The sequence below is a fragment of the Pistacia vera genome, unplaced genomic scaffold, assembly GCF_008641045.1.
Source record: "Pistacia vera cultivar Batoury unplaced genomic scaffold, PisVer_v2 Contig74, whole genome shotgun sequence".
NCBI classification, from domain to species: Eukaryota; Viridiplantae; Streptophyta; class Magnoliopsida; order Sapindales; family Anacardiaceae; genus Pistacia; species Pistacia vera.
Genome location: NW_022196601.1, coordinates 446,652 through 454,548, shown reverse-complemented (window position 1 = coordinate 454,548; position 7,897 = coordinate 446,652). Strand labels below are relative to the sequence as shown.

Below are 7,897 nucleotides of genomic sequence, written 5' to 3'. Positions count from 1 at the left end.
ACATAAATTGCTTGACGAGAATTGTCTAAAACTTGAATGCTAGCTTGTGAATTGTTAGAGTTTCGATTGAAATTTTGGGGATTTAAGGAGTATAAATTGTTGTTGGAATTTTACTTTAACTTATGTAAGGTGTTGTTTTGCTTGCATTAAAGTTGGTTGATTACCACATCATTTTATACGTTAAGAAGAAATCGCACTATAATCGCGCTATAATCGTGCTATAATTGTGCTATATGTTTATTTTATCTAAGTCAACCTAATTCTAATGATATTTTGAATTTTAAGTCAATTACACGTAGTCCACTAGGGTTCTTTAATGCATCTTTGATTTAGTAGTTCATTGTTTTATGGTATGAAAATGACTAGTTTTCGTAATCAAACTCCCAATGGTGGTAGTGTCCGGTTGACGACTGGCAAACTCCCTCTGGTGGCAGTGATATCATGATAGTCCCCACCACCGAGCCAAACTTCAACTGATAATACTTCATTCTTCTCTGCGGCAAAGAGCCTAACTCATGTGGTAAACAATGTCCATGAAGACAAATACGCCATATCTTAGTGATGGGAGGTCATATAATTTCAACCACTGTTGCAGTTTTGGCGACTAATTGCAAATATGAGATGTCTATATAGCAAAATACCTATTATATTTTTCTTAATCGTGCATCTATAACTTTGTTAGTCTACTGTCACATTTCTATCCTTTATTTCTCTTGGGTACAAGAGAGTTGTAGGGGTTATGAGACAACTACATTATTGCCAGGGACTTCAACCTTGTTACTGCAACTGGGTTCCATATGCCAAACGAGTTAGTTGTCTGGTCACTGTTGGTGTTTTATTGTTAAGTGCACCAGTGATTTTTGGTTATGCTAAAAACTATAATCTGATATTTTTGTATCGGGTATAAAGACATATAAAACATTCTATAGAGAATTGAGGAAGGTTTATAGGAATTTAAAATAGTTTGTTTTTCCCATATTCATTTGTTGTTTCCTGTAATTAGTGTTCTCATAGTTACAAAAGACATATTTTTGCACCATCTTCTTCCTATAAAAATCCGTTTATGTTGTTAGAAATAAATTATGAGCATCCTAGTTAATGAGAGGAATGGACATAAATTGCTTCCAGAAATTGTGTAAAACTTGAAATCTAGCTGCCTGAAATTGTTAGAGTTTCGATGGAAAGTTTTGGGGATTAAAAGTATAATTGTTGCTAGAAATTTTACTTTAAGCTGGTATAGGTCTTGTTTTGCTTTCATTAATGTTGGTTGAATAACACATAATTTTATATCCATTAAAGAAGAAATCGTGCTATATCATGCTATAATAGTCTATTTTACCTAAGTCACCTAATTCTAATGATATTTTAATTTTAAGTCAATTACACACTTATTTACCTAGGTTTCTCTCATTCATCTTTGATTTGGTAGTTCATTGTTTTATGGTATGAAAATGACTAATTTTCTTAATCAAACTCCCCATGGTGGGTAGTGCTCAGGTTGACGACTGGCAACCTCTCTCTGGTGGTAGTGATGTTTCATGATAGTCCATCATCGAGCCAAACTTCAACTGATAATACTTCATTCTTCTCTGCGGCAAGGAGCCTAACTCCTGGGGTAAACAATGTTCTTGAAGACAAATACACCAATGTCTTAGTGATAGGAGGTCATATAATTTCAACCACCACTGCAGTTTTGGCTACTAATTGCAAATCTAGATGTCTAGTAATCGAAATACCTATATTTTCTTATATGTGCATCTTATATCTTTGTCAGTCTACTGTCCCATTTCTATGCTTTATTTCTTTTTGGTACAAGAGAGTTGTAGGGATTATGAGGGCAACTACAATTATTGCCACAGATTCAACCTTGTTACTACAACTGGCCTCTATATGTTAAACGAGGTGATTGTCTTGTAACTATTGGTGTTTTAATTGTAGTGCACCAACGCTTTTTTGTGTATGCTATAAAAACCGTTATCTGAATTTTTGTATCGTGTATAAGACATATAAGACATCTATCTAAGAGAATTGAGAAAGGTTATCAAAGTTTTAAAAGTTATTGGTTTCCCATATTTCATTTGCTGTTTGCTGTAATTAGGTTTCTCTATAGTTACAAAAGACATGTTTTTGCACTATCTTCTTCCTATAAATATGTTTATGTTTTACAAAGAAAATAAATTATGAGCATCCTAGTCAATGAGAGAATTAGATATAAATTTCTTGTTGGAAATTGTGTAAACTTGAATGTTAGCCGTGTGAAATTATTATAGTTTCAATTGGAAAGTTTTGGGGATTTAGGGGTATAAATTGTTGCTAGAAATTTTTCTTTAAACTTTTATAGGTTCTGTTTTGCTTTCATTAATGTTGGCTGAATAACATATGATTTTATATGTTAAGAAGAAATCGCGCTATAATCGTGTTATAATCGTGCATAAATATCTGCTAAAGTCCTTTCTACTTTTTTTCCAGATCGGTTCAACTGTTGGGCATGAAATTTTTCCTTCAGATTCATTTTTCTCTCAGGTGTCGTTGTCCCCAACTTCACATAAGCCCTGTTGAACCTAACTCCTAGCATGTCTAATTTCCCAGATACAAACTTAGTAACTAGCTTTCTACTTGCACTTTAGAACCTAACTCCTACTTCAGGTTTGGAGTTGTGTATTCCTTGTTGAAATTCAATACAGAGTTTGGGAGATTCTAGCTGTTGCCACTGTTAATCAAGGTGCATTTTTTTGCTTCTCTGTATAGTTTCTTAATGTTGTCTCATTGTTTTGGTTTTGGGCAAAGAGATATTGTGAAATGCATCAAGATTTTTCCTTAGTTTATTTAGGAATTGTTATTTACTTTCTCTATGCAAAAGCACTATGTAAGATCCCTACACTTAGATTAACATCGCAGGAATCACTGTGGGCTTAAAATTTTCCTTCTGCAACTTCATGTAAGTATATTTGACACTGTTTTTCTATATATAACTCTTAACAAATGATGATCCCAAATCATTTTCTTTCGCCTATCTTATTGCTTACTTGTACCTTACTCTTGGATTTGCATATGGAGTCCACCAAATGAATAAGAGAAACCAAGTAATGGACCTCTATATCCTGCTAAAGTAGAACACCAGTCAATGTTTGTCTAAACAAAGTATGCAATTCACCTCATATAACAAAGTATCTCTTATTCAAGTCCTATTTTCTAAAAAAAGTAGTATCATTTGAGCTGATTTCATCAAATTAAAGCTGGACATATTATGAAATTATATTAAGAGAAAAACCGAGATCATTAAAAACAGATAGAACATAAGAAACCATTAACTCCATAATATCCGAAAATTTAAGCTGGACATGATGCTTAATGTCTACATTTCAGCTAATGTTTTACCCCTAAACTAGGTAATAGTACTATAAACTCGTATCCCAAGAAAATTGAGCTAAAAACCATGTATCTAATTGTCCAATTCGACATATCTGCTATACAATTATTAGTGCTCGCTAACAGTTCTGCACTTTGAAACCTAACTCCTGGCTTTAGTTTTGAGCCTTGGATTCCTTGCTGAAACTACAATACATAGTTTCGAGCTTCTAGCTGTTCCAACTTGTAATCAAGGTGCACATGTTTTTGTTTTGGGCAAAGAGATGTTGTGAAAGCATTAGGATTTTTTTATAGCTTATTCAGAACCCATTATTTACTTTTTCTTACGCAAACACATGATATGGATCCCTACACTTAGATTAACAATGCAGAGATCTTGGAGGGCTTACAATTTTCCTTCTCCAACTTCTTGTAAGTATATTTGACACCTTTTTATATATCTAAACTCTTAAAAGTGATGATCCCAAATCATTTTCTTTCGCCTATCTAATTACACTTTTGGACCTTACTCTTGGATTTTCATATGAGTCCACCAAATGATGAAAAAAACAGAGTAATGGACCTCGATATTACGCTTAAGCAGAACAACCAGTCATTTTTTCCACAAAAAACACTGAGATATTCTTTTTCGGTCCTCTATGTAGTCTTATTCTTAAATTTTTTCCACCATCATTGCCCTTTTAGTCCAGAGAGGATGTCTTCTTACTTTGTATTTTGTTAGTATCAAGGTGACTCCAAAGAATGACGAGATAAAATCAACGCAACTTCAATGGAGTCATGTGTCACCTCGGATGAAAGACTTGAACAAAATGTCTAGCTTATGTCATTTCTACAGTTGCTTATGATCAATAAGTTTCTATGGTGGTAATAATTTAAGAATAATACTGCACTTACAAAGACTCTATACAAGGTCTTTCATATAAAGTGAAGTGTGAAAATATGATCAGATGAATTAATATAAAAATCATTCACCATCAATTAATATGCAATTACTAATTAAGTTGATTTTTATATTAATTTTCTAATTATATTTTGACATGTCATTTTATATGAAAGATTTTGTATAGAGTCTTTGTAAGTGTAGTATATTCCTAATTTAATTACGATAAATTAGGCATAGTCTATACACCACAATTAATTAGTCCTCGTATACAAGGCATTTTCATAGGAACGTCCATGCGATCAATTCCTATAGTTTTAGTTCGTCGGATTGTTAATAAGAGCAGATAGGATCATTTCTTGGCTACTTTCAATACCATTCAAACATGCTGGCTTGGAAGCTCCATAATAAAAGAAAGCCATCATTTTTTATAACTTATCTGCAGTTTGAATTGTTGAAGAACCAATAAAAAGGAAGTTTAGATCATAAGAATTATTAAAGACCACTTAGAGAAAATTATAGACTTTTGTTTAATAAATTTAAAAACCTTATTCTCGTTGCAAGATCTTTCCAGCTCTAGTGAATATAACCTTCGGAAAGACAGACCCTTGTAGAGTAGAAACCAACGCATGCTCAACATTAGCATCAACTGCAATACACCATTTGGTATAATAATTGAATAATTGAACAAACTAACCTTTTTTAGTGATTATGCACCAAAACAATTGAAGGACTAATGTCTTTGAACACCTCATTCTACAGTCTTGATATCTTTTATTGGTTAGATATAATTGTCATCTTTCCACACTATTTCTTCTCATTATCATAATTCTCAGCATCACCATTCTTGATAATAATCTTGTCGAAAAATCAACCGAGATTGAAACCCCATCCATCAGCATCTTCAGACCAATCAGGATCATAATCCTCCACAACAAGTGGGTAATCTTCTTCTTCCATTCAAGAGGTTCTATCTCCTCATTAACATTAGGACACCGATCAATCACTTCTTTGATCTTACAAAGAGAAGTTTGTTAAATTATGTTAGTACAAAGAGAAGAAAGTTGTTTCATTAGAGTCTCAGTTGCACCATTAGTTTTAAGTCATACGTTACGTTTCATTAACAAGTCTTCATCTTTAAGCAGTAACAAATCAGAAATGCATTATAAAACCAGCATTTGTTCTCTTATATGTGATTGAAAACCATTTACTAAAATTCAAGTCTTGTTCATGAAGTGTGACATCCATTTAAGAGATTGAATATTACTTAATCCATAGCTCGAACACTTCATCTTAGTTAGTTCCTTTAAACCACAAAGAAACAAGCTCTTAGCATCAGTTACTACATGCTAAAGATGAAGGACATTGCATGTACTTTATCTTCTTCAAGAAATATCAATGCCGATGAAGAGCTATTGTTAATCTCACAACTAGAAATGATTCAGTTTCTATCCAGGAAGCTCAATTCTGTGTTCAGAAGCATGAAATTCCAAAGTTTAACCTGGCTTATTAATTTTTTTTTCCTCTAAAATCTAATCTCACCCAAGCTCTAAGTTCCAAAATTCTATCAAATCAAGAACATCATTAATTATTCTCAAAAAATATCTAAATTTAAGAACTGATGCATATGTATCCTCTAAAATTTATTTTTATTTTTATTTTTTTGGGTAAAATAGAAAAGGATGATAAAAAAAATAGAGCCTAAAAGAGGGGACTCCTCTTCAAACAACACCTTTGGACAGGCCTAAGGGGAAACTATACAGAAGGCCAAAAAAGAGAAACAAGCCCAAACAAAAGGCTGTAGCAAAAACAAGCCTAAAAGAGTTGGGCGGAGAGAAGACAACTGACTCAGCTAAAATCAGCGTGGATCAATCGACAGCAGCGGCCCAGGAGAGGAGCAAGCCCATTGCAAAAGGCCCACCGCTTGAAAAACCATAGTAGCTACTGCTTCTCCTTATCGGCCCAACCTTTGTAGCCCAATAAAAATAGCAGAACATACTCCAGGTCCAAAGGAAACTAACCCAATGGTGTCTTCCCCCATCTACCCGAATTATAACAAAATATTATAATTAATCCAGCGAATACAAAATAAATTTGGTAATTCTTCTAAAGATATTTCCTTACAGCTCATAATAACAACACCCTGGACAGCCCAACGGTAACTATACAGAAGGCCGAAAAACAAAGAGAACAAGCCTTAGCAAACAAAGGCTGTAGCAAAAAACAGCCTAAAGAGTAGGGCCCAGGAGAGGAGCAAGCCCATTACAAAAGGCCCACTGCTTGAAAAACTATAGCGCTGCTTCTCCTTATCGGCCCACCTTTGGAGCCCAATAAAAACAACAGAACATACTCCAGGTCAAAGGAAACAACCCAATGGAAAAATGACTATTCCAACGGATAAGCCTGACTGAGTAACACACCGAAAAAACCACTCTCTATAATCTTCGGAGCATTTTAACATTGGCAACGCAGCTCCACTGGGAAAAGTCAAAAACTCACAAGAACACCCTAAATTGCAAAAATCTTCCAGCCTTCCAACCGAACTCATATAAATCCAAATGCCGAACAAACACTCAGCAAAATTCCAACCAATCCTCGAGCAAGAAGTGATAACCTTCATAGAAATTTGTCCTTTCCAACCACTTGCAAGGACCTATGGTCCTGAAAAGAAGACAAAATTCAATTACGGCTGCAACTGTAAAACAACCAGAGCCGCAATTTCTTTCCCAGATAAAGAGATCAACGCCAGCACCAAAACCATCCTCACTAACAAACGATGGCTTCTTCCAGCGCACAGAAAGCCCACAAGAAGGCAAAACTGCCCAGAGAACCTTCCAACCAAAGAAAAAAAAGGGGGCATTTTCGAACCAGGCTATAACGGCAAGAAAAGCCAACTCCATAAACATAAAAACCCGGCTACAAGCCCAACTGAATTCAGATCACTCCACACTTTATCACTGCCCAAACTCTCCTGACCAACCTCAGCCCCGTGAAGGGACAATCTTCTTGGAACTCCAATGAACCACCCAGACTAATCTGCCAAAACCTAACTGAACACCCCACAGCAACTCTCAGAAACGACATTTTCCCGTCTAGATAATATCAGCTTTCAGCGAAAAAGCCGATTCCACTTGGAAACCATAGGAGGGAAAACCATAGAAAGAACACCAGCTCTACACTCTAGCAGGGCTGCTGGAACCAAAGATAGCACAGTAATTCAACTTTCTCACCATTCAAAAAAATTCCACCAGAAAAATAAGACAGCCAAAGCAACAGCAACAAAACGTCAACTTTCTAATCCTCAAATTATCTTTCAGTTAGCACTATATAGCATGTCCATTCAAATTTGACATGATATACGAAGTTTGTAACAAATGTCAACTGTACAAAGAAACAACATAGACAAGCAAATTTTATCCAAACATCTAATGGAGCTCTAAGAGGTACATGGTATATGTAATTCATTTAGAAGTTACCTTGCAGCTCCTGCATGCCTGAGTGTATGTGATTCTGTTGGAAAGATTCTGAATTGCTCCCAATTCGATGAAAATATTTCATCGTTGCTTTATGGAGAACTACATCAACTACTGTACTTGCGATGAAGAGGAGTCTCAAATGAGAGAAGCGCAAATATCAAGCCATTTGGAG

At 34.9% G+C, this 7,897-nt stretch overlaps 1 pseudogene; it reads right to left on the bottom strand.

Annotated features, from left to right (window-relative positions):
- Positions 1 to 4,566: 4,566 nt before the first annotated feature.
- LOC116115425 lies at positions 4,567 to 7,333 on the bottom strand (annotated as a pseudogene).
- Positions 7,334 to 7,897: the final 564 nt, after the last annotated feature.